This window comes from Urocampus carinirostris, chromosome 15 (genome assembly GCF_059441175.1).
Source record: "Urocampus carinirostris isolate Australia breed hairy pipefish chromosome 15, RoL_Ucar_1.0, whole genome shotgun sequence".
Classification (NCBI taxonomy): Eukaryota; Metazoa; Chordata; class Actinopteri; order Syngnathiformes; family Syngnathidae; genus Urocampus; species Urocampus carinirostris.
The window spans coordinates 22,914,738-22,942,390 of NC_142363.1; the positions used below are offsets into that span (position 1 = coordinate 22,914,738).

Below are 27,653 nucleotides of genomic sequence, written 5' to 3' on the forward strand. Positions count from 1 at the left end.
AACTATTCAGTTGTATTTTTTAGATAGATATAAACATCCCAGCCTTGTTCATTTGTTATATTCAGTGTGGTGTTGTCAGTGGAAGGAGGATTGTATTCAACTTCATGATCAAAGGAACAACTGCCAAGCTGTGATTCACATTCTACTTTTAAAAGGTAGCTAAGTAATGCAACATGTTGTAACAACAGTTGAGTTACAAAATCAATAACATGTTACAGTATTCATTACCGAGAAATGTAATGTGGTCCTTTGTAACACATTACTTTTGAAAGTGTTGGTTGGTGATTTCTTGTCAGGCGCTGTGAGGTGGGGGTCAGTCACTAGGTCTCCTCTTTGGTATTTTCCTAAAATAGATTCCACATACACGCACAAAAATGACTGACATCTTCCTGAGTCAGAGCGTGTGTCAAAAGGAAAACAAAACTGGCCATCGGTGAGGGTCCTACCCCGCATGCACATGGATTTACCGGTGGAGAGGATGGAAACGTCACTGTGTGTGGGTGTGTGTGTGTGTGCATCTGTGTGGTGCAGTAAGTTTGCCCTGGCTGGAGATTATGACTCTACAAAGACCACTCAGATGTGAATTTGTTGAGGTGACTGTGGGAGTTTTTGTGTGTGAGATGTGGTAATGAAGGTTAGGTTTGCCTCATCGGGGGGGTTGCGCATATGTACAGTATATCACTTTAAACACTTTTTTAACGTACAAAGATCAAAGTATCAGTAAAAAACTGTTGTGTTGCATTCAAGGCTCGTTAGTGGTGAGGAACAAGATGTAAACGAGCCTTGCGGTTCCTGTCCAGAGCTGTTGTCAATTTTGGGCCTTCAGGCTGTTTTGCATGCATGCAACCCACTCAGAGAGAGCAAGGGAGAGTGATAATGAGACATCTTTTCGATGGGCACATGGAGCTTGTTCACCTCTTTCGCATCTTTCAAATAGAGATCCTGCAAAACTGCTATTGTGATCAAGTTCCTCTTACTTTTGAGCCAAATCCTGCATAGTGCACCATTGCTATTCCATGGGAAAACTCAGACAAAATTACAGCAAAGCCTCATAAACTCAGCCCATTTGTCTCTTTTCAAACAGATTTGTCTATGTGAGCTATTACCAAATCTGCTTAAGTTTGTACTGTGCCTTTCCCTTTTACTCGGATCTTTATGTAACCCATAGCATTATTTGTGAAGCTTGCAAATCTCTTTCAAATGGAGATACTACTACATTGGTGACATGGAGTTGTCTCATCTCATCTCATCTCATCAGCTGCACCGCTTATCCTCAGTAGGGTCGCGGGGGTGCAGGAGCCCATCCCAGCAATCATCGGGCAGTGGGCAGGGGACACCCTTAACTGGTTGCCAGCCAATCGCAGGGCACACAGGGACAGACAACTCGCTCGTTCATTCACACCTAGGGACAATTTGGACCGGCCAATTCACCTGAAATGCATGTCTTTGGAATGTGGAAGGAAACCGGAGTGCCCGGAGGAAACCCACGCAAGCACGGGGAGAACATACAAACTCCGCAGAGTAAGTCCGGTAGCTGGATTTGAACCCACAAAGGAGGTTCCCAAGACCTTAGAACTGTGCCGCACACGCGCTAACCACCGCGCCGCCGTGCTGCCGGACATGGAGTTGTATTAGATATAATTATCTAAAGAACTCTACAAAGTGGGATGGGGTAATCCAAACTCTAAAATTTAAAAGCAAAAAAAAAATAAAAATAACAACCAAAACGTCAGTTTCCCAGATTGTTTGCCATGGAACCATAACAGGGGTATTTCCCTACCCCTGTTTTTCATGCAGAACCCAGCAGTAAAAAAATAAAAGCTTAATGGACTTAAGCCCGCACCTGTTTTATACTTGCCTACAGCAACAATAGTTTGGTTCAATAAACCTTTGCGATCTGACTCATGATTAAAAACAACACAGTAAAGCTGTAAAAATTATTGCGTGGAATGTAATAGATTTTATAGTTATAGTGTTATTGTAGAGCATGTTTCATTGAAACACTTAAAATTATTTTTGCATAATGAAGGTTCTACTAAGTGTAGTGTGTACACCGATCAAAATACAGTATTTTGCGTTTATTTACATGATTACATAACAGTTAACATGTTGCAACTTAGTCTGACTGGGATATAATTGAGGTGGGGCACTGTGTGAACTCAAATGGCCACCACACCCTTGTTATTAAACCAGGATCCCTCCCGTTTGTATTGTGTTGAACACTTTCAGATGGATGCTATAAATAAAGTGTGTATATACAACATGCATTGCATTGTTCCTCTGTTTGTAAATAAATTGAGTTGTGGGATTTCTGACATGAATTCTGGGCCTCTTTACATGTATTTCTCCAAGGCCGCACATTAGTTACATGTCTGAGAGTGAAACTGCTGGGTTACTCATCAGTGTGTAGAACAGGCCTACAATTGTGTCTGGCATCTTAATGCCACTTTCAGGGACGTAGTCATTCACGTTTCCCAGCAGCGCGTGAGTGGGTGTGTGTTGATGGTCGTGTCATATTCCACGTTGTGCACCTCAGCTGCTAAAAATGAAGATGTGAACAGGAAAGTCGGTGTCAAAGAGCGAAGCCTGTGTATGTGTGTGTTGTGTTTCTATGCAAAGTTGCGTTTATCTTGTAGAAGGTCGGCGTGATAAACAAACAGCTGAATATTATAATTTCTTTGTATTTTCGCAACTTCCCTCATTATGCAATGTATGAATATAGATGAGCGACATTGCATTTTTTTTTCAATGATAGACTGCATAAGTAATATAACCAGAGTGGAAATATGTTAGGATAAATGCTACCCAGAACAATAAATACAAAAGCTAATAAATGTACAAGGTCTTTGATTGCATTGACCCAGTTATTTTCACTTCAAAATGAAGAATAAATATAAATATTTTATTGAAGCGCGTCTAAGAAATGCTCGTGCTTGCACGCACATCATGAAGGAGCTGACTAAAGCTGCAATCTCGACTTTAATCCGGCAGATGGTGGCAGAGAGTAATAAAGTTCCAAATTCCGTACAACTTCTTTCAGTAATTTCTATCAAATTGAATGGATTTGTTTCATTGGCACATATACTATTCAATGATATCAAATGTCATCATTCCCATTTTATTTTATTGTCCGTAGTCAACATTCATGGTTTAATTAAAAAAGGTGTCATCAACATCCCTAATATAAATAAACAAATAATAAATTTAAAAGTTGCTGTTACTGAAGTAATCCTCTTATAAACTACCTTTACATTAGCCATATAATTTAACAGTTCTAAACTGAATTCAACTTTACCCACCTCTGATATGCAACTCATTCACAGCATAGGATAAGTAAATTCCGCACAATGGGATGATTCATACAAGTGTGTTATAGTGTGTTCGTGAGTGTAGGAGATTGAGTCTTTGGATCCTCCCTTTAAATCACCTTAAAATGATGGTGAGATCAATCCCTGGGAAAGAGTATGAAGGAAAGAATGAATTCATGAATGGAAAGAGGATGAGGTAAATAAGCGAGAGACTTGCACCCCCCAACCTCATGTCTCCCTTCCCCAAAATCCCTCATCGCTCTGTCATTGACTGGGTCCATTGTGAATGAGTGAGACGATTGGTCGGTCGGTGGGGTCTGAATGTCATTGCTTCTCGTCCCTGCACTCTGGAATTTGTTCCTCTGTGCATGCATGATGAGTTGCTCACTGTGTGTTGCACGTTTGATTGTGTTCTGTTGTCCACAGTGGCCTTCTTTGTCCACACTCTACACACACTTGCACAGTTAGTATCTGAACCCAGCATTCCTCCCACTTTGGCCTCCACTTGCCAAGAAGGAAAAAAGAAAGCAGTAAATAGCAGTACCATTCACGGTCATGTTGGTGCGGTTTCACCACAGCCCCCACTTTAAGACACGGCTAAAAATATTTTATTGCAGGGTGTGTTTTTTTTTTTTACGTTATTCAGTCTCTTTTGCTATGCTGTGTTCTCATTAGTTCTTTCACACATTAAAGAACATTTTTCCTAAGGATGGAGTCTGTTTGTTTTAATTGAGGACAGACACTATTAAGGAAAAGTCAATAGTTGTTGCACTCCAGGCCTGAAGGTGTCAGAAAAGTGTGATGCAAATTGATGCTTAATCAAAAGACGTAACTAACAAAAAGGAGTAGACAGTTTGGCCTTGTGGTGTTGTTAAATTCAGTGGCCAGCAACCACCGGTTTGCAGACAGGTACCTGGTAGTGGGTTATTTGGTACGGGGACGCACAGAAAGAGAAAAAAGTTTTACTTTCTTTTTTCCCACGCCATATTTATTTTATATGCGCATTTTTTCTACCTAAATAAACCTTGAAGTTTGTCAGGTTGTATGGACTTAAATGACCACATATGAGCAATGATAGATCTGTCGACGAATACCACCGACCTCTTTTGCCCACCATAGGATGCAACCGGAATCGAACGCGGATTGCGGCAGTAAGAGCACCCTTTGATGACATTGGAAAATAAAATAGATTTTACCTTATCATCACACTATTTTTACCCACAGTACCACATTGTCTCACCTTTTTAATCTTAAAAGCACACATGACAGGTCAATCATTGTACAACATTGTTCTGGCTTAACTCATTCCCCTAATGCTCCATTACAGTGTCACGTTGGACATTTTTGTAAACGAGAACTATGGAAATTAGTTCAGCCAAAACAATGTTGTACAACAATTGACCAGTCACACGTGTCTTCTAGATGAAAAAGGTGAGACAACGTGGTACTATGAGTAAAGATAGTGTGATGATGAGATCAAATCTAATGCCTTTTCCCTTGTCAGACAGATCCCTAGTGGTCAAGTAAAGTGGATTTAGGCTCATCAATAACGTTATCATTATTCTAGGTACTGGGCAGGTTATGCAATAGGAGAGGGAAGGGGGCTCGATCATGGCGCTGTTTTGCTCTTAAATCAACATTGCTTCACATTCAATTTATACTCCAGTAGATCATAATTTTGGGCCAATGAAAATACTTATTTAAAATAATTCTGTGCAGCATCTCGGATTTTTTGTATACAACAGTAAAAGATGTAATTATTAAAAAATACAGTGTAAGCATCGTTCTTTGCTCAAATAATTTTCAGAATTTGCTAATACTTCGATACGTTCATTTATACTTTAGCTAATAAAGTTAAGCATATGGTTTTAGGAAGAAACAGCAGAGGTCAGAGGATGCCCACAGGCCTCACCACATCCTGAGTTGTGCAACAGAAGCACTGTGACCGTCTGGACTAAAATGACAAGTGGCCACGGGCTGCTTTTACTGCCCGCTGTGGGTAGACCATTCGTCTCACACTCCACAGCGCAGCAGAAAAAAAAATGGAAATGAAGAGCGATACAACAGAGAAGGAAAGACTGTAAATCTTCGATGTGTTGGAATCTGCTTTACCACAGAGGTCGGCTATGTAAGGGAAAACGGGCTATTCAGGCTTTGCTTCTCCTTGTTATGCCAGTCAGCATCCGAGGGCAGCACTGGCTGACAAGGTCCTTAAGTACCTTAACATGTGATGTGGGAGGAGTGTTTCACCACTGAGCCCAACCTTGTTGTTTTATGTCTAGTCTAAACCCTTCTGAGAGACTTTTATTGACAAGATAATGATTGCTCTGATATGGCGTGGGCCTTAATTGCTTCGATCGTTTCTACGTGTGTGCTAGTGGTAAGGCTGGAGTCAGGTCTTTATCTTGGTCAGCAAACATGCGACTGCTATTCAATGGACACTAAAGCACAAACACAAATACTCAAGTGGGTGATTTGTGCATAAAAGACACGGGAGATCACAATCTGGGGAGAAATGCTGACACACTCTTTTGCCAAAGCGGTTGAGTAGAATGTTGTCAGATTTTGGAGTTGAAGCTGCCAAGAATAAGACAAATTGAACATATCAGTAAAAATAAGATAAGCTATTAAATGGGAGAGGTGGAGAATATGGCAAAACATATGAGGAGAGTTCACCAAGAAAAGGTACTGTTGCAGGAAATGGGAGACTGCGACAGTGTATAGTATTAAAATGTAAAATCGCCTACAATACTAAAGAGTGAGGGCTTATGTAATATTTGTCTCTTAGTTCAAATTGGAAATAAAATAAAATACTAAAATTAGAGGGTCAGTTTATATGTGCATTGTTGTCCATATGGACAGTAAGAAAATCAAACACTGCTGCAGCAAAGTGGAGACTGGGGACACTGCAAATCTGTAAAATCCAAATTTAAGCTTCAGTACTTACTGTATTCCCTTGTGTTTAGCTCTCAGTATGTTATCCTTCAAGAGACTAAGGCCTGCAGGAAACAAGCCACTGTAGCAGACTGATGACTGGTGTATAAAACCTTTAAGCAAAAAAATCTAATCATCCCGAACAAACACTGAAAATCGAATTTTGTGTATTGGCTACTAAAATAAGGTGTCAAATTTGATCTGCCAGGAGCTTAAAGGGAGCGAAAATTGGACACGTTTGGCTGCAGAGTACTGGATTAAACAAATTTAAGACTCAAAACTTCTTTGTTCTATATAAAAGGTTTTATCCTTTGGGGGACTGGACTCAGGAAGTAAGTGTTACCACTAAATTAAAGTCGAATTGTCAATGGTAATAACGTGAAATATACTGTAAAACTGCAGAACCCAAACTTAAGGCACCCTAAGTAGAGTACTGTTCAATGTGAAGTGTCACGCCAAACAAATATAAATTGTTATCATTAACAAGGTTTCAGCCAATGTTCACAACTAGTTAAAGATCCATATTGCCTTTGGATAGGATGGGCAAAATAATGATGACTCATAATCTAAACAAAGTTCAAACAAAAAACTTTGGTGCCCACTGGGACATCTGTCTGTCCATATTTGTTGCGTTTTATCTACATTTCATCGTGGCATCCTTGAGGTTACCATGGTTACAGACACCCCCCAGCCCTTTTTTAGACGTACACGCGCAGACGTCAGATGTAGAGGAACTCCGACGGCTCGTCTGTGAGTCATTTGCAGGCTGGCGAAATCCTGACACAAAGCTCCTTTTCTTCTTTTTTGGAGGCACATCAAAACACTTTCCTCTGGAGGTTAAACAGGAGGATTTTGATAAAGACCAACTGAGAACTGTTTTTGGGCGAAGAAATTTACGGAAATCAATTGCTTTAATGAGCAACTCGGTGAAGCCGCATCCGCTCTTAGTTATTTTGGTTACGATGCTCAAATCTTGTTTCATTATATATAGTGCTGCCCCTGCTTGACATTAAATCTTCAATTAAGATCAAATGAATGACTAAGTAACCATTTTAAGACTCTTTGGGGACATAAAACTTTGTGGAGAACATTTTTTAGTTCATGATTTTTCAGCTTTATAGCTCCTTCTGGAAATATCAAAGGACCGTCTCTTGACATTTTCCTTCATTTCGACAATAAGGCTCCAAGTTATTGATGAGCTCATCCAAACACAGGAGTTGGGCATTTATACATCTTGTGGTCTAAATCATGATTGCACTCTGATGTGCTCCACAGAGCACCGTTGTAGTGTGATGAAGTCCATGAATGAATGAATGAATGCCTTCGAGCGCAGTTGAATATTCTGATAACTAGAAAAACACATTTGTTGTCTTCACTTCCGTTGGTGTTTGTTTATTGAAGGACAGCTGTTTAGAGGCCTCCAGACATTTCAACATTTCCCCTCCCTCCTTCCGTGACATTTGGAAAGTTTTCCTTAAAACCCTCTAGACATTTGGTTGGAAACATTGTTTCCCCTCGAACCACCCACCCAGCTGTTTGTTAAAGCAACCGCAAGGACATCTAATAAAAGATTGCCGCTTTCCATGCTTCCTCTTCTCGACGTCACACAAAGCTATAAGGACAACAAATAAGTTCGCAAAATAGGTCTGCATGTTTTGCAGTTAGCGTAGCAGTTAGATTTTTCAACCGAGCCGGATTGAAAACTGCAGTGCCTTGAAAGATGTCCTTCTTAGACTTTGCTTGTATCAAGATGCTCTTAATACCTTAAACTATTTGCCAATGTTATGAATCTGTTTCAGACTCAATCCCATTCCCACAAAAATATTCTCTGATAAAAGATTTATTGTAATGTTATTCTATTCTTTGTGCACAATAGTTTTCCATATTAAACAGGTCACACAGAGACAGAAATTCATGCCTTGGGACAATTTGGACTGGCCAATTAACCTGACAGGAAACCCACGCAGGCACGGGAAGAACATGTAAACTACGTACTTGAAAATTAAGTGTTTCTCCTTCTCTGAGAATATCATTACTGCAGTAGTAGTAGAAGTCTTTATTTGCAGAAGATAAAAAAATATATGTCGGAATCTTTGAGGCTTCAACTAGTGAAACAACGAATAATCAACTCAATAACTCATTGAGTTTCAAATTCATCCATCCATTATCTGCACTGCTTATCCTGAGTAGGGTCGCGGTGGGTGCTGGAGCCCATCCCAGCCATCTTCAGGCAGTGGGCAGGGGACACCCTGAACTGGTTGCCAGCCAGTTGCAGGGCACGCAGAGACAGTCAGGAAACCCACGCAGGCAAAGGGAGAACATGCAAAGTCCGCACCCTGGGGCTGAGCGCTAACCACCCAGCCGCCTAGCCGCTCAAATTCATTAAAAACTATTTTATCATCAAATATTTGTTTTGAGATATCCCAATCATTATAAACTCATTTTATTCAGTTTCTTGACAGTAAAAATGTGGTGATTTTGTTTTACTCAACGACAATTTCTGAAGCTAGTTTCACAGATATCAGTTTCGAGAATTTCTGAAGTATTATTATCTTGCATGTTATTTTTACAATTTGTTTACAAAGTGTCATAATAGTCTGTAATAATAGTTTGCAATAATCTTTGATCTGTGCAGCCTTTTGAGACTCTTTGTGATTAAGGGCTATACAAATAAACATGACTTGACAATTTATTGACTGTCTACTGGATCTCATAATTATTCTACTGTATCTAACTAATTTTTCATTTAGGACAGTGGCCATTTGCCTAATTTAGAAAACTATCAACCAACCTTTTATTTTACTTTAAATGTTTAATTGCATGATAATCACTAATTTATGTCTTCCATAATGGTAACTTATTCTAAAAACAGAACCTATATTTTGTCTTTGTTTCCAAGGATTAGAATCATATAATTTTAAGTTAATTTGATTCATTCATGTCGCCGTAATCTGACAGATTCATTACATTTTACAGTAATTGTTTATTGAATCTTTATCAACAAAACTGCCACATGAGGTGGGGGGGGGTTTTAAGGGTTATTGTTCTATCTTCGTTATTCATTATCCATTATCCGTTATCGGTCAGTTCATAATACGCTACAAAGCCTAGGAGCCGGGACACTTACTCTCAGCCAAAAGGCCAAGCTAAGGTCCTAGCCCTAAAGCATTGCTGCGATCATTGCGAATGCACCGTTCCCGGAAGTACTGCAATACTGGGCTGATGCGTGGAGTGGACAGAGCAAGCTCTTATTCCATCTCCGGATTGCAAAAATCTAAGGCCAAATTAAGGTCCTAGCATGCCAAAAGGCCAAATTAAGGTCCTAGCAATACCTTAGCTGTGAACCACGACCAGAAAGGTCAAAGGCCAAGTAATGGTCCTGGCTTTAAAGCCGGCCAGAAGTATCTGGCAGTGAAGCAGATGCCGTTGGGGTATTTGTATGTTATTCTTTCTATGTTTTAAATAGTGTAAAACATTATGTCACAATGAATGTACTTCATCACAGCCCACCCTCATCGGGCTAACGGCGTGTTTTTTCTTTTGCGGATGGGGACTTGTCTGTCCTGATAGTGGGTCAACCGCTCGCGGTTGAGCTGCACCTGTGGGAATATACTACAGGGACTTGTTCGGGTGTTGAATGCTTTAGTCTTGGTTCTCCCAAGCATCCACAACTGTTTCATGTTACTATACTCGTTTATGCTAACAGCTACATGTAAGAGTTCAGACACGATTGTCGCAGGCGGTATGCCACTTGGGATGTGACGCAATGTCTGAAGTGTTCACATTTTTAATAGGGAAAATCTGGAGATAAACTGACATCAGTCTGATTATTTGTCGGAGCTTTTTTAATGATACTGTAATTAAAGGTTTGGCCTCAAAGCATGGAGAAAGAACAAACAACACTTGGTCTGTGTTGATGTGGGATGTGCAATGTTTTGAGCCTGTAATTTCCATGCGGATGCCATGTGATTACGCTGTGATTTACAGAATAATTTTTAGACACACAATTGAAAGTAGCGTAAGCTGGTCAGTCACGGGAAGTAGCCTGGAGAATGGTGTTTAGGTACTGGAGTGTGTTCTTCTTCTTTAGGGTTGAAGCATCAGTTAATCTGAGCACCCTACTTGGGGATTTCTACGGATTTTTCAGAATCCGAAGCCTTAAAAGTGGAACTTGTCCAAATGATCAGAAAACGTTAAACTGGAAACATTTTTGTCTAGCATTGCGTCAAATTCTGTTAATCAGCTTTGAAGCTTTTGCAGTAAAACCCCAGTTAAAATAGATTTGACAGCTTGCCTAGTTTAAGCAGAGTCTTAACTTAAATAGTGGTGTTAAAATGTCAGAAAATTGCCCGGGCACAAGTTCAGTGTTTATTTTTATCAAAGAACCATATTTTGTCACAACCAAAACAGACCGCAAGCACAGTTTTGCATCATCATTCAGTGTTTTGCCAATGTTTTTCTAAACGGAGGTTTGGCAGGGAAACTGAAAAATGTTCATTCCTTCCCATAACCCACTTTCTTTCACGCATAGATACAAAACTCTTTTCTCCAAAATATATTTCCCGTAATATATATATCTAAACATATATATGGATATATTTAAACCGAAAACCAAAAATGTAAAACACTAAACAGCAACAACGAAATAAATTACAAAAGAAAAACACACTTTCGGAATTAATGGACTGAATGTAACACTCAAAGTATGTGTTTTTAAATCAAAACTGCTGATGTGTATGTAGTTAGCTCTGTAGTCGTAGCATCTAAACATTCGCCAATATACATCCAGCTGCTAACAAAAATGTGAACTTTGAAAAAAATGTTTTGATTACGAGAGCTCAGCACCATTCCTGTTTTGACAGCATTTTCCATTTTCCTTATTCTCATTTACAAAATGAACAATAATCACAACATGCACATACCTCCACCCCGAGCAAAAGCCAGCTTCACAAGGCTTGCTTCACTTTACACGTGATGTCATCAGAACATTGGTTTCGAAACTTTTTTTTTTTTCCGGCCAAAACCGAAATTGCACTTTTGGTTGCAAATTCGGTGCATTAGAAATGTTTCATCATTCACCTGTAAAAAAGTTCTCATAAATGGGACCAACACAATACTTGGGTCACATTGAACCATTAATTAGGTATTTTTGTGTCAAGTAAGTCATTTGTTTGGCTTTTTTTACACAAAATGACCAAATAATCTTTAGTATAATATGAACCATCTGTTAAAACCAAATGACATTTTTTTGAAGAATATTCATGTGCAAAAAACCTTAAACATTAAATATTTTTGGGGGGATTGTTTATTCAAAATTACACAGGACATTGGCACATATTTGACCCAAACTTTGGTTTTCTTTATTCCAACTGTTTTTACATCATATTGATTGAATAATGTAAAAATCTCAGCTAAGTTCAATTAAGGGTCTGCTTGTCACCCGCAAAACTAATTCACATTTTGCCACTCCTGCCCGCAGACCCCCTTTCTAGGGAGGCAATTCCAGGGAAAGAGAGCCTACTACGTCAAACACGCAGATCTAATGTAGCCATCATTTAGGCTGAATCAGGGCACTGAGGCTACCTTATCCCCTCTGGCGTCAGCTTATATTTATAGCCCCCCCCCAAACAGTTTGCCCCTGACCCTGTCCCTCCACCTCCTTCTGCTTTAACATAAACCTTTAGTATATATTAATCACACACTTAAAGGGGCTGGCAGACAAGTGGTGATATCACTCAAGTGGTTTGTTTTTGTCTGTCACTGGGAGTCGTAAGAATCCGAGACGACGTCTCGCCAATTGGAAGTCCGCGAAGACGTTTTGACTTCTTTTATGTGGTCCGCAAGACTGCGGTTATATGCACGTGGCTTCTGGAATGCAAGGAGCCGAAAGGACAACTTTTTCTTTGTCTCTTGTTAACGTCCGATTCCCCGTTTTTCATCAGCAACGCTAAATCTTTCCTCCTGGAGTCCTGATCTCAAAATTGTGCTTTCGTCTCAAGAAAAGCGTGAAATAAATAATCCGATTTTTTTCCGAAAGTGCACAGCGCTCTAGGATCGGCGATTTTAAATAGTTGATGAATGTGATGGCGGCAGAGCGTCTCTGACTTTTCACTTCAAAGAGGCAGCAGTCACGCTGCCACCAAATCCATCAGGATCAGTGGGTGAGTGTGTGCTTGCATGCATGTGCTTCCCACTGATGAGGAAACTTTGCGGTCCTTTTAAATTGAAGAGCAAGTGTTCTTCTTTGGGGGATTTTTGCTCGAGGACAAACCAGAAACTTGCTGATTCATTGAACATCTGCGGACTCATGACGAGAAACGATATTAATTCTAGCTTGCACTACCTCTTTGTTTTAACTCTGGATGATCCGCCTTCTCCACAGTCTCAAATTTGCTGCAATAGTTCCCTAGTCATCTCTTCAAAAATGCTGAACACATCCACACATATTTTCCACTGTTCCAGGTGCTGCACAGTCCCCATTTTGCTGTGGTGCACCGTTTTTCTGCTTCCCTTAGTCTGTTCTTGGGTAAATTTGACCTGTGATCTTTACAATGTCGTCATTTATAAAGTAGCTGTACGGAATTTGGAACTTTTTCACTCGCTGAGACCATCTTCTGGCCTTTTTCAAGCCCCTATTGTTGCACGTGCCATTACGAGCATTTCTTAGATGCACACGAATAAACTCCTCTTGTTGGGGGTTTGAGTTGGCATTTGATCTGTACTTGAAACAGGCCTTCTGTTACTTTCACCATTTCATGCTGCACTTATTAAAAAAATTGCGGTGACAAGCATAAAGTCAATTTCCAAGCCCCCTCTCTATCCTCCTTCCCAATGTTTTCCACGGCCAGAACAGCTTTTCTAAAAGTATGATTAAAGCAGAAAGGTGTGGTGGAAAAACAAGGGCTCCCTGGCATTGATAACACATACTTAATAGGGAAAATACTCTATTTTTAACCTTTTATGGACACATGAAACCAACGCATCACATAAGTATGTCTTCTTTCAACTGAAGCCTTTTAAAATATGTAGTTTTTGTATTTTCTGTTTTCTTCTTCTTGACTCACAGGTCATTTTGGCCTTTGGGCTCCTTTATATCCAGAAATGAAAGCAGGTGTTCTGTTTCTTTTCTTTTATGTGTTTGAGAATGTCTTATCCTATCCGCTCCACAATATAATTGTATTATTTCCCACAATCTTTGCTTGTTTGAAAGGAATTGTACAAAGGCCTAATCTATTCCGGTAAGTCTGACTCCTTAATTTGATGTGGCTTTAGCAAGTTCGTTTTTCGTTACTTCCACAATCTTCACTTTGCTGAGTTTTCTGTGCAATCTTGGATAGAATTGTTTTTTGATAGAAGAAAATGTTGGCAATCGCTGTACTTCTACAATGGCAAGTGTTTTGTGTTTTTTTGGCTCGTGCTCCATAGTCTCCACTTTGCTGCAAGTTTCAGTTTTCCCACTCTCCTGATGTAGTGCAGCTTCTCAATTGTTACAGGGAGAGCTTTCAAAGCGGTTAGCGGTTCTCATATTTAATGTATTGATTAGGTATTGGGGTAAAAAACTCACGCCGAATTAATTTTCAAAGCATGAGCAGTTTTACATAGGTCAGTTTGTCAAGTCTCTGCTGGATGCTATTCTCGTAACTAAATCCAATCAAAGTATATGGCTCATTGTTCAACTATTCTATGACCTATTATGTCTCAGGCTTGCAAGAGATAGACGTCTGACACTGATAAAGGAACCACTTAAAGGAAGCATCGTATTGATTTTGATCGACGCCAGACCCTCTTGAGGTAACCAAGGCCATCAAAAATAAACACTCTGCGTTTTAAGAACACACTGCTGCCGATGTAAAATTGCAGCAGTGAGTAAATCATGGCTGTTCTTGACATTATGCTAATATTACAAGTTTGAGACAGCAACTTTTGTGTGCGTGTGGGTGTTTAGTTTGTGCTCCGGCCATTTGTAGGCGTAATATAGTTTTGCATACCATGGAATATTGTGTACAAGGGCTTAGTTAAATGTCCTTTGAATTGTTTTTTTTTTCTTCTGCAAAAATCTCTCTCTCTCTCTCTCTCTCTCTCTCTCTCTCTCTCTCTCTCTCTCTCTCTCTCTCTCTCTCGCTGTTTCTCTCTTTTTCTGTCTCTGTTTGGATGTCTCTACCTCCTTCTCTCTCTCTCTCTCTCTCTCTCTCTCTCTCTCTCTCTCTCTCTCTCTCTCTCTCTCTCTCTCTCTCTCTCTCTCTCTCTCTCTCTCTCTCTCTCTCTCTCTCTCTCTCTCTCTCTCACACACTCACACTCTCTTTCTGTCTCTCTCTCACACTCTCTTTCTGTCTCTCTCTCACACTCTCTTTCTGTCTCCCTATACCTCTCTCTCTCTTTAGCTGTCTCTCTCTACCTGTTTGCTTCTCTAGTGTCCTTTCTTGCTTTATATGCGTCTCTCAAGCACATTCTCTCTTGCTGTTTATCTCTACCTGTCTCTCTCACGCTGTATACATGTCTGTTTCTTTTTCTTTTTAGGTCTCTCGCTCCTCAGCAGCCTCTCTTTTTCTCCCTTTACTCTGTCTCTCCCTCTCTGCAGTCTCTTTCTAGCTGTATCTTTGTCTCTATTGCTAGCTATATCTCTATCTCAGTCTCACACTCTTTTATTCTTTCTTACAATTCAGACTACTGTCCTTGATTTGGTGACTTTAGACATTTTAAATTAATGTACATATTAATAGATGTTTCAAAATTTTTCAGATTGATGACTCATCTTTTAGATTTTTTACAATGGAGTTGTCAAAAGCACCTTTACGGGACACTTTACAATAGCTTTGCCTGCAGTGGGCTGTGTACGTCTGCATTTGGTTTGCCATTCACTGTATTTGTTGTGTTTGCATTTGTATTAATGTGTAATTTAGTGCAAACTGATGCATCGTAACTGCTGCAATCTGCTTTAATGATGCGGTGTTCCTTTTGCCGTGCGTATGTAAATGTGAGTCAAGTAAGTATTAGAGGTTGTTTGAGAAGTAAATCATACTTGCTCTGACTTATAACATCATACTCACTCACACGCACAACTATATTCTCTTATACATACTACTATACTCTCCTTCACACTACTGGAATGTCTCACATATACTATACACTAATACACACATCTCAATACCCACATATACTACTATACCCTTTTACAAGTTGCTATAGTCTCATACATACTCTACTATCAAACATGTTACATATTCTACTGTACCTCTCAAGTATGCTACTATATTTTCTCACACATACTACTACTACTACTACTACACTGGGATCAACTCCAGTTTGACGTTGAACTGTACAACATATACACACAAATCAGTGTGCATGGGTATGGTTACCAAATCTTCCCAAAGTAAAACAACACTGACAAGTGAGGTGATCATTACACTAGTTGTGAACAACTCATATAGTAATATCAACTTTAATGGTGTTTAAGAAAGAATTGTAGTGTGTGTGAGAGAGTATATTATTGTGGGTGAGAGTATAGTAGTGTTTTTGTTTGAGAGTATAGGCGTAGGTGTGTGAAAGCATACCTATGTGAGTATGAGAGTATAGCAGTGGGTGTGATATAGTACAGTGGAACCTCGGTTCTCGACCATAATCCGTTCCAGAACCCTGTTCGAAAACCAATTTGTTTAATCACCGAAATCGTTTTTCCCATTAATAGTAATGTAAAATCGTTTTAATCCGTTCCAACACCCTGAATGTTTACCATGAACGTAAACATGAAGCTAACCCAGGCTAATCGTACGTCCGCGTTAGCGTAATCTTCCGTACGAAAGATTACGCTAACATGAACGTGTAAAAATAAAAAAAGGATTATGAATAGGATTTCTTACCTTTGTGGTGGACGGTGGGGAGAGAAAAATCATCAAAAGTTTTTCAACCTCTTCCAAAACTTGCGGCAGTTGCTTGCTTATAGCGCTAACTTATTTACCGCATCACTCTATTTCACAGCCTCCTTATTCTTTACTATCGTACTGATAGTAGATTTAGCCATGCTGTATTCACTAGCAAGATCGGAAATTCGTACACCTCTTTCATATTTAGCAATTATGTCTTTCTTAAAGGCAATAGTTGTACGAACAACTTGTTTTTTTTTCACCTGTCCTGCTTGCACCGACCTTCTTTAGAGGCATAATTAGGGGCTAAAACACCCGTATGCCGCTCAGTATCGCACCCTAGCGTACCGGCGTTCGAACTCCGATCTTTTTGACCGAACAGCGAAGCAAAAATTTCGAACACCCAAAAATTTCGAGAAATTCTTGCTTCGCTGTTCGGTCAAAAAATCGGAGTTCGAACGCCGGTACGCTAGGGTGCGATACATTGATTTGTCCGAACTGAGAGGCGTTCGAAAACCGAGGTTCCACTGTATGCAAATGAGAGAGTATATTGGTGTTTGTGCCTAGGTTTGACAGTGGTTTTATGAGAGTATAGTAGTATCTGTGATAGAGTATAGTAGTATAAAAGTATAATAGTACAGTATGTGTGATAGAGTATAGTAGTGCAAATGAGTGTATTAGTGTTTTTGCATTGGTATGACAGTCCCTCTATGAGAGTATAGGTATGCATTTGTGAGATTATGATGTTATCGTTGAGACTTTCATATGTGTGAGTATGCTTGTCTGTGTCTTGAGAAATTGTGAGTGCATGTGTAGTGAGTCATATTCACCACTGGCATTGTCTTTGTGCTCCTGTCATGCTGGCTCACTTTACTTTTCCTCCAGGTGTTCAAAAACATGCTCCAAGTGTGTTTGCATGCTCGCGTGTTCTTGTATATGACTTTGTGCATGAATGCATGTGTTCGCTTGTATATCACCCGTTGGCTGTCACTGCCCTTGGATATATACCACCGGTACATACTGTATCCCCTCGAAGATCACCATGCAGAAAGCAAACATGCCTGCGTGCATGGGTGTGTGTGCGTGGTGACAGCAGGGACATGTCCCCCCTTCACAATGAGTCCTTGTGTGACACTATCGACGTCCAATAAGCCGGCGTCAGACGCTTTATACCGTAAATCTTGTGTGAATGAATCACAAACAGATGTGTGCAGCTGGCAGCTTTTTGCTTTATGCTCATTGTGACTCAGTGCAAAGACATTTTTAGCGCAAACTAATAGATCACCTAGAGGTTAACGCAATGCTTATTTTGTCCTAAACAGAAACTGCTATTCACCTATCACCATAGATGAACTCAACAACTTTTTTTTGTTTCAGTGTGGGCATTGATGAAAGTTATTAGCTGATTAGACACAAATAATTATCGCCACAACAAAAGATACAGTACGATAAAGATTTGTTTATGGTTTCACCGTTCACGGTTCCCTTAACCACCTGCGTCATCAGAGCTCCACTTTCTGGGGTGTGTTTTGGGGTAGGACAGTCTGCCAGAGCCCATCCCTCTTATTTGAGCTTAAAATCATATATTCATAAGAATAAACTTTTACGTTCTTGAGAAAACTTAGACTGGGGTTGATTCCAGACAATTTTAATACAGCTAATTAGCTGCTAACAGCTAGCAGTTCAATGAAATGTACAGGAAATCAAGTAAAGATAAATATTAGCTATTTTTTCTAAATATATAACTCTGTGACACTAAGTCAGAAATGAAATGAAATTACTTGTATTGTTATTTGCTTTTCTGAATTTACAATTTAAATATTTACATGTTCTATTTTTGCGCTCATATTTATTTTTAATTGCAGAATAGAAACAGGACATGACAAATATGCCTCAGGTGATAAGGTCAGAAATGTATTTGTCGCCTTCAAGGTGAGATTTTGAGACTTGAAGGAGTTTTAAGAGTTTGTGTTTGAACAATTTTTATTGACACTTTTAACAGCAAATAAACAATGTGTGGTTTGAACATTTTTTCTCAACACTTTTAACAGCAATTAAACATATTCACAATTTCATTATATCATTTTCTAACAATATGAGGTTTGAACCATTTTTGTTGACATTTTATCAATATTATTTTTTTTAGTTTGAACACTTTTATTGACACTTTTAACAGCAAATAAACAATGTGAGGTTTGAACAATTTTTCTCGACACTTAACAGCAATTAAACATATTCACAATTTCATTATATCATTTTCTAACAATATGAGGTTTGAACCATTTTTGTCGACATTTTTAACAGCAATTAAACACATTTACAATTTCATTATATCATATTCTTACAATATGAGGTTTTATCGACACTTTTAGAAGGAGTCTTGGGAAAGTTTAGGAAGTTAGCTTAGCATCTAGCTTAATGTCAGAATCTCCTTGGCAATTAAGAAAATTTTGGGATACTGTTGATTGTAGTCATGGTTTAACGTGATTGAAGCCAATTGTACTCGGACTCTGATACAATTGATGTTCATAGTCAGAATTAGGGGTGAGTGATATGGCAAAAATTTAATTTTCTGATTTTAAATCATTTTATCACAATTTTTTTTGTTTGTTTTTTTACAATTTTGCCAGTAATACACCTGTTTCCATCCATCCATCCATTATCTGTACCGCTTATCCTCAGTAGGGTCGCGGGGGTGCTGGAGCTCATCCCATCCATCTTCGGGCAGTGGGCAGGGGAGACCCTGAACTGGTTTCCAGCCAGTCGCAGGACACACAGGGACAGACAATTCGCTCGCTCATTTACACCTGGGGACAATTTGGACCGGCCAATTAACCTGACATGCATGTTTTTGGAATGTGGGAGGAAACTGTAGTGCCCGAGGAAACCCACGCAAGCACAGGGAGAATATGCAAACTCCGCACAGGAAGGTTGGTAGCTGGATTTGAACCCATGACCTCAGAACTGTGCCCTACACAGCTTTCATGTTTTCCCAAAAGCAAAAACAGACAACTTGTGAAAATTGATCTGCTTTCTGGACAGGTTTTGACTTAAATAGTGCATATTTCTTTTAAATCTAAATTTCCCATTAGGTATTGGTACAAAAGACACTAGCACTAGCACAGGATGTCAAACTCATTTTAACTCGGGGGCCACACGATAGAACAAACATTCTGTCTGGGGCCGACTAGTAGATTCATGAGAAAGAAAAAGAGAGATAAAGAAATAAGAGAAAGAGGGAGGGAAAAGGAGAGAGGGCGGGACAAAGAAAGAAAAAAAGGGAGAGAGGGAGAGAGCGTGAGAAAGAGATAAAAAGAGAAGTCTTGAGAGAGGGGGAAAGAAAGGGAGCGGAAGAAAAATATCCAAAGAGAAATGGAAAGACGGAAGGAGAGAAAAGAGAAAAGAAAGCGCGATGGGTAGAAAGAGAGAAAGAGAAAAGGGAAAAAGGAAGTTAGAGCAAATGAAGTTAAAAGACACAGAGAGAGAAAGAGACAAAGAGCAACAAAGGAAGAGAGAGAGAGAGAGAGAGAAGAGAGAGAGAGAGAGATGAGAGAGAGAGAGAGAGAGAGAGAGAGAGAGAGAGAGAGAGAGAGAGAGAGAGAGAGAGAGAGAAGAGAGAGAGAGAGAGAGAGAGAGAGAGAGAGAGAGAGAGACGAGAGAGAGAGAGAGAGAGAGAGAGAGAGTGAGAGAGAGAGAGAGAGAGAGAGAGAGAGAGAGAGAGAGAGAGAGAGAGAGGTACAGTGTCTTTGTGAGAGGAACCTGGCTTTGGCAACATCAAGTTGACATATTTCAACCTGCAGCTTGTTTTTCTCTTGCGCTTCCCTGAGTGTTGTCTCGCGGGCCGGATATGGCCCGCGGGCCGCCTGTTTGTCACTGTGCACTAGCAGCTAGTGACTAGAGGTTATTACCAACATTCGATGTTAAGGTTTGTGATACTGACATAAATTGCTACAATATTGCGTGTAAACATCTAGAGTAATGATAAGCCACTAAAGTGCGACAAGCTACCGAAGCAATGCTATTTGCTAATGTGGCGTGGGCCTGCATTATAGAAAATGTGCGCTAAATACAGGGAAGAATATAATAGGCCCCAGAGACAATCTAACGATATTTAGGTTTTTTGAGTTTACAATCTGGTTTCAGTCCCGTCCCAATCTATTATTTGTCATAACGCCCACTTCAGTCCAAATTTGTACTGCTCAACAAGACAAATGTGTTCTGTTTTGTCTGAAGCATATTTTGTAAATACAGCACAGCCTTGTGTTAGCCTTTTGTGTGTCCTAGTTGCTCCATTGCTTTTCCTTTTTGATGTTCTTTTAACACCAATTCCAACCTCGACAGATGGCTATTAAGGCACGCTCAAGTCAAGCTATTTTATTGCCATTTTTGTGAGATCTTAAAACGGGCTCCAAACATCGGCAAAATATGTTTTTTGTCCCCTGCAAGTAAGACTACAAATAGATAGAAAAGAAAGACGAAACACAGTGCCACATCCTCTGTTAGAGGGCTATTTTCTTCCCCTGTGTTTAGAGACTATTCTCAGACTAGTGTTTGTGCATGTGACCCCACCACTCCCCTTCAGCAAAATGTCCATCTGACTTTTCATCATCTCAAGTTTGTGTTTTGTGTGTGTTGATACCGTCTACTAAGAATCACACCTGATCGTCTACCCTCTTGTCCCTTCCAAGGCCCCTCAAGGGCATTCCTCACCTTTTTGTTCTGTCACTTGAATCGACACTTCTTTCTCTACGGAAAAAAAATCAAGAGCGTGTTCACGGAGGATTTGTTACTGCTTTTGAGCTTCTCAAATTGGAGAATGCAATTTATCAAAACCAGAAGGACACAATTCGATAGTGCTACAGATGATGGTTGTTTTATGCTAAGAAAAATCTGTAGATTTTTTGGGTCTACGAACCTAATGATCGAATAAAACTGAAGGGTTTAGTTACTGCTTTTATCACATCATAAACATCTAAAAATGTATTTTTCGAGAAGGAAAAAAAATATTTGCTGAGAATGGACAAAAACGATGTCTTTTCGAAGAATCCCAAAACAGCTTGCTTGTTCAAATATTGTAATTAGATCTAGAATAGTGAATCAATCGACTAATTGTTGGGAAGATCCAACCTGACACAAGTGATGTGGAAAAAAGGACATTTTACTATAAAGGACAATAGAAATCTGTAAATCTTTTCTGTTAAGGACAGACATGTCAAACATACGGCCAGCAGGCCGGATCCGGCCCATTGGATGATTTGATCCGGCCTGCCATTATTGTCTAATATGTCAAAAGATAAGCAAGTCTCTTGGTCATTTCAATCAAAAGGTACTCTTTTTTTAAATAAATGCAAACCATTTGCTCTCTCCGGCCTCTAGGGGGCAGTGTTGAGTTTTTCTAGCGTGGTGAGTTGTTTCAAATGTAAAACTGTATTTGCTCAACTGTTAAATAGAATATGTTAACTCATGCAATGCCAAACATGAAAATATTTTGTGAATTTTGTGAACAAGTGTGTTATGCTTAGGAAATATCCCTTGTCATCCAAGATTATAGTATGTCGGGTAGCCCACTAAATTAGGCTGAATGATAAAACTCAATACTGAAAAAATTATGGTAAGCTAAAAATGTTGACATTCTTTTACTGATTCGGCCTGCCTTAGAAAAGTAAGTCTCGATCTAGCCCCGGAGACAAACTGAGGTTGACATCCCTGGTTTAGTAGCTCAAGATTTGAATGATTTTTTAAATTGAAATATTATGTATTATTTGTGACAGTTAATCAAATGAATACTTAGTTAATTTGAATAACTCGATTGATTTTTGCTTAATTACAATTAATAGATAACTAGTTTTAGAAAAGTATTTTATACAAGAGAGTGTGATATGATTCAACAGTTTGAATTCATCAAGGTTTTTAATTTAGCAAGACTTGGTGATTAGCTGTAGCCATGCTTTTATTGTGGGCACCACACATCGGTAGGGCTACATGAGATGATGTAGGTGTTTAAAATGAATTTTCTTGTGATGGCCACATTGCTGTATCATGATCCAATCGTAAATGGCTGAAACGTTTGGCGCCGGCGAGGCGATGGAGCCCTCGAGAGTCCCGATTTAGATTTTTGTTGAGGGGTCTTTGGGATGAGGGCGGGGTTTTCGGGCAGGGATTTTCAGGGATGTGTTTTCAGGCGGGCTCTCCTGCCCACGCTGTTCCGGAACAGGTCGCCTTGCCGTCTCCGTGGCAACGGGTGGTGGCGACAAGGGGTTTGCGGTCAGAAACCCTAATCTGCTCCTCATATGACCCTGTGATGGACAGGAACAGCAGTCCTTACTCATGCAAACACGCGCTGCCTTACTTGTGCAGTCTAAAAATGCACTTAATTGGATTCCATTTCAATTCTGCGATCGTAAACACATTTTAGATACGGAAGATTCGTCCTCAATGCAGCAGACAAAACGTTGCAGCAACTAAAGATTCTTTTGAGAATCGATATAACATTTTCTTGACTATTAAAAAAACAGAAGAACATTTGAATTATATGAAAACATGAAATGACTTGAAATTGGCAATATTTAGTAGAAATTAGTTCCGTTTTTGCTCTTTAACACGTCAGAAAGTTAGGAAAAATGAGTCAAAGATAAGGTTCAATAGAAAACAACTTAGATCATGACTAAATCGATCAGTAAACATTGACATCAGGAAGGTGCATCAAAACAAAAACAAACAAAGTGAGAAACAGCTTTTTCCCAAGAGCTATTACCACCCTGAACTCCCATTTACAGCGTCAAGTCACGAAAGTCCTTAATCATAAAAAGTCTTAAAGGGCTGCACAGACCATGATGGTCACCTGTGGATTGCTTCTTGGCTCTTGGAATAACTAGTCTGATCAAGCCTTATTGTATTTATAGTCTATTGCATAAATATCAGGACAAACTATATCAACAACAGAAATTGGCAAAATACAATGTTATTGAATCAAAGGAAGGAGATCCATCACATGTATGCTACATTTATATCTAAATATAAGAGACTTTTCTTTTATTATCGCCAAGTTCAGAATTGGGGTGGGCAAAAATTCTCACAGAAAGTCAAGGGCAGAGTGGCCAAAGGGCTACTGCCAACATCTGGTGAAATGGTGATTCTTTTGAACAAGTTTCTTTCTATTGCAGTCAAAATTACTGGCGGGCCACAAGTTATTCATTTTGTGACAGAGCTATAACTGGCCCCCAGGCCGGACTTTGGACATGCCCGCTCTAAGCAGTATGTTGTTAATGTATTTGCCTATTTATCTTGACAGTCCCAGCATAAAAAACGAGCTATGATAAAATTAAGGTAACAATAATACACTCGAACTGTATCAACTATTCTGATAAAAATGACTCTTACAGATCTTCGCCTGAGACCAAACTGTCACAGTAATATGAGCATAACATTTTGGCTTGGTTCACACAGCAGGAAAATCAGGTTGTTGACCTGTATCTGATCTGTTTAAGTCCATCTGAACAGCACTTATCCAATTCACTTTCATATATGGTCCTAAATCCGATACATATCTGATCTTTTGGAATGAGTCTGCTGTGTGAATGCTTTAGACGCATCCATGCGACCTGCACGTCATCGATAGTCGACAGATGTCACTATTCTGTGTTCGACCAGGCGGGAGGAAGCAGAGAAATCAAAAACATTGCCGGACGAAAACACAGAGTGTCACACATTGTCACACATTAATGAAAGATGAACACCTGTTTATTTGGTAACTCACGGAACAGCCAACATCGCATCGATACGACTGGATACGTGTCTCTCAACGTCACTGCTGTAAACCTGTTTAGCGATAGTATCCTCTATAGGTAGTTCACATAATTTACATCTCAATTACACCACTCGAACAGCATTCAGTGGAGGGAAAGTGAGGTTTTGAATCCATGAGTACTTCTACGAACATGAGCGCATTTAGTGTGACGTCACGTGTCCTCCTCCGCGCATGCGGTTCACTTGTAGCCTTCACACGGGCGTTCATCATCACATACAAGTCACATTTAGTTGTAAATCTTACAAAAAACATTGGATTTCACCCAAAAATCAGAATTGAGGATTAAGCTCTGCAGTGTGAACCTAGCCTTTATCTCAGAAGGACGTTTTAAAGCATTCTCTCATTCATTCACATTTATTTGTTAGTTTTAACCCTCCTTTTTAGTGTTCATGTGTCGTCTTTGCTCCTTATATGGCTTTTCAAGATAAGAATCATGAGTCACCCCCCTGGCGGAACCACAAAAACATCCCTTTCCTTACCCTGGCCTCTACACTTCCCCTAAGGATAAGTTTGGTGCCTCTATCCAAGCCGTCGTCCTTTGGGGCCGCTTGCTCTTAATGAGGTGTGGAGCTATTCACACGGCCTTTCTCCAGAGACCTGTGTGGGTGCTTGTGTGTGCATACTTAGGCGACAGGCTGTACCAACGTGGCACAGCACACTTCTAAAGAAAGGGCCAAAATTGGAGAGTGATTATACGAGAAAAAGATTAAATAGCTTGGAAAAGGCTAAATCAAATGCAAAGATGACTTCACGCCTTCCACTTCACTTCACTGCTGAACCCTTTGCTTTAAAACTCTTAAAAACATTTTTGAATACGGCGCAGTGGTTAGCGCGTGTGTGGCACAGTTCTGCGGTCATAAGATCGAACCCCTTGTGTGTAGTTTGCATGTTCTCCCTGTGCTTGCGTGGGTTTCCTCCAGGCACTCCGGTTTCCTCCCACATTCCAAAAACATGCAGTTCAGTTCAGGTTAATTGACCAATTCAAATTATCCCTAGGTGTGAATGAGTGCGTGAGATGTCTGTCTCAGTGTGCCCTGCGACTGGCTAGCGACCAGTTCAGGGTGTCCGCTGCCCACTGCCGGAAGATGGCTGGGATGGGCTCCAGCAACCCCGCGACCCTACTGAGGATAAGCGGTGCAGATAATGGATGAATGGGTTAAGTAATTCAATGCCAAACATTTCTCTCAAATGATAGCCAGCCAAATGTTGCCATTTAGACTCAATTTGGAAGGCCTCCAGATAATTCAGTATTGTAGCTATGTAGGTATAAGATATATCAAAGGAAAACTTCAACCAGCATTGTTCATTAGAAAAAAAGCTGTTCTAGCTGTTACCATTGATTTGTAAACAACAGTTCAACATTGCTTAGTTTCTTAAGCATAATTATTTCCAAGACAATTTTCTGTAAAACGATGTAATTGAAGCAGAACTTTCACTCTGGTGCTTTTTTCATTTGTGATACATCCATTATCCAAACAATGCTTTGCACAACCATTAGGGAACTTTACTTGCTAAATAACATTTTATTGCAAGACCCCTGAACTTGTGCATAAATGAAGCATGAAATCTGCCAGAACTTTTCATGGTCCAGTGACGTGATCACCATGGCAAATTGTGTTCCTGGGGATATGCACGAAACGTCATCCCTTTCTGCCCCGAAGATGGCAAGAGGACTTGATAACCCTCTTAGAAAGAAAATAATTTCTGTGAAGCGTTATATGACTGTACTTATGCATATCTGTACTCCCCCCCCCCCCACTGATTTACCCGCCTACACACTTAATTTGACGGAAGCAACACTCGGAAGTTGGGCTTTCCCGATGTGTGGACAAAGATCTGATCAAAGCCACCCCAATTGGCTAATGATGATTTATCATGCTGATATCATTCTCAGATGGTTGCTACTCACTGATAAACTGCACCAGAATAGTTGTAATAGTTTAGAAAATAAAAAAAACACATAGTTACATTTTGGCACTCTGGGACGATGCTTCTGAAAATGTATTGAAACGTTTTGGCATTGAATGAGTTAAGCTAAGTGGTGCCTCTGTGTTTAGTTGCACAGTAAACCTCTAGGAATTAAAAGATACTTTATACCATTGATTCCAGACTACAACCCCCTACGTCTTGATACATTTTAAACACCATGGTCTAAAATGTGGTGCGACTTATTGTTTTTTTAATGTGTGTTTTTTTTTCGTGACGGGAAAAAAAGCAACAGTATAGTTGATGTACAGTAGGTCCAATTGAACTGTATGATTAATCGCAACCTCAGTTAAATTAATCGCTTTTACTAACACTCAATGACATGAAAAAAATAGAATAGATGTGTATTGGCATGCATTTAGGTTAAATGCACCAAATTACTCAAATGTGCGCGGCAACGGTCAAAATGACGAGCTGCTCCTTTCCACAATGCATGTGCTCTTAATACAAAACACTGCAATGACGTCTGGAAACATTTGATACCCTTTCATAAAAATGAATCCATGTTTTTGCCAACAAAATTCATATAATAAATAACGGGAGCAAAACTGGATTTTTAACAGTACTTTATTAAATATTTACAACATACTCGCTTTATTTCACTCACAAATGAAGTCCTGAATTTACACAAATGAATTGCATCGCAGAGGAAGTTATCCATCAAAAATGCTTCACTTCTCTTTTCGTATCATAGGCATCAATGTCAGGTTGCTGAAGATTCTTTTAGTCCTTTAGGAACGATCACAAGCAAATGCAATTTGGTCCTCTACCGCAGCAATCACCATTAACAACAACATAAATACACACGTCTGTTTTGCAATCTGGCACTATTCTCCAGTATGGTTGTCCTGTTGTCGAGAAATGCAGGGCTCACATTTTACGACGCAGATCTCACTAGGGTTTTCTTCTGTGCAGTTGTAAAAATCTGCTTGTTTTTGTAATCGCCATCTGGAATGGTCACATGATCCAAAAACATGTGACGTAAACAACTCTGAGCCAAACTGAAAACAAGGCTGCTGAAAGCAACAATAGGTGTGTGGTTTTGATGTGATTTAGTTCATTTTCTATGGCCGTTTGAACCTGTCGCTGAAATCTTGTCCTGCTTGTACAAAGAGAAAATGTTTTATCCTTAAATTTTTGCCAGTGGCTCTGTAGTCTGGACTTTGCACTGGGTTTTTAAGTATTTACTATGTCTGTCCTGATAAGTGCAACATGTGTTCAGTTTACAATCATCTCGTCAGTTTAAGCTAGTTTGCCAAGTAACTCCTTGCATCAAAACATCAGCTCACATATTTAGGCTTTTCAACTGAAACTGCAATGTGGGTCTTTACCTGTGTACTTGCTTGTTGGCTATTCAATTTATGGCCCGCCAACAGAGTTTTAGCTTCCCCTGACATAGAATTAAAATTTGCTTTTAAAAATGTTTTGTAAACTGTACAAGATTTTTGTTTGAACATCCAAATTTTGAAAATTTGGTGGTATGTTTTCCCTAAAACTAACCTTATATGAAAGTTTGCGTTTTAAACCAAACACAAAAGAAAATACAAATGATAGTGTTCAAAAAATGCATTGTTCAAATTTTCAGTTTTCTGCCCTCCACTCTAATTGCATGCCGATTGTCATGCTAAACTGAAAAACTCTCAGGTTGTCAACACTTTTACCAAAACCAACCCCCTGGGTTCACACACTCGAACCCCTGTGGCCCAGTGTAAACAACGTTGGTGGATGTGTGAAGTAAAACAAGCATCTAACAGG

General features: G+C 39.6%; 1 protein-coding gene and 1 pseudogene across 1 annotated transcript in view; one reads left to right on the forward strand and one right to left on the reverse strand.

Annotated features, from left to right (window-relative positions):
• Positions 1 to 27,653, forward strand: part of ppp2r3a (protein phosphatase 2, regulatory subunit B'', alpha) — an 81,547-nt gene that overhangs the window by 1,851 nt on the left and 52,043 nt on the right. The gene's annotated exons all lie outside the window — the stretch shown is intronic.
• On the reverse strand, positions 9,424 to 9,560 carry LOC148351910 (U2 spliceosomal RNA; annotated as a pseudogene).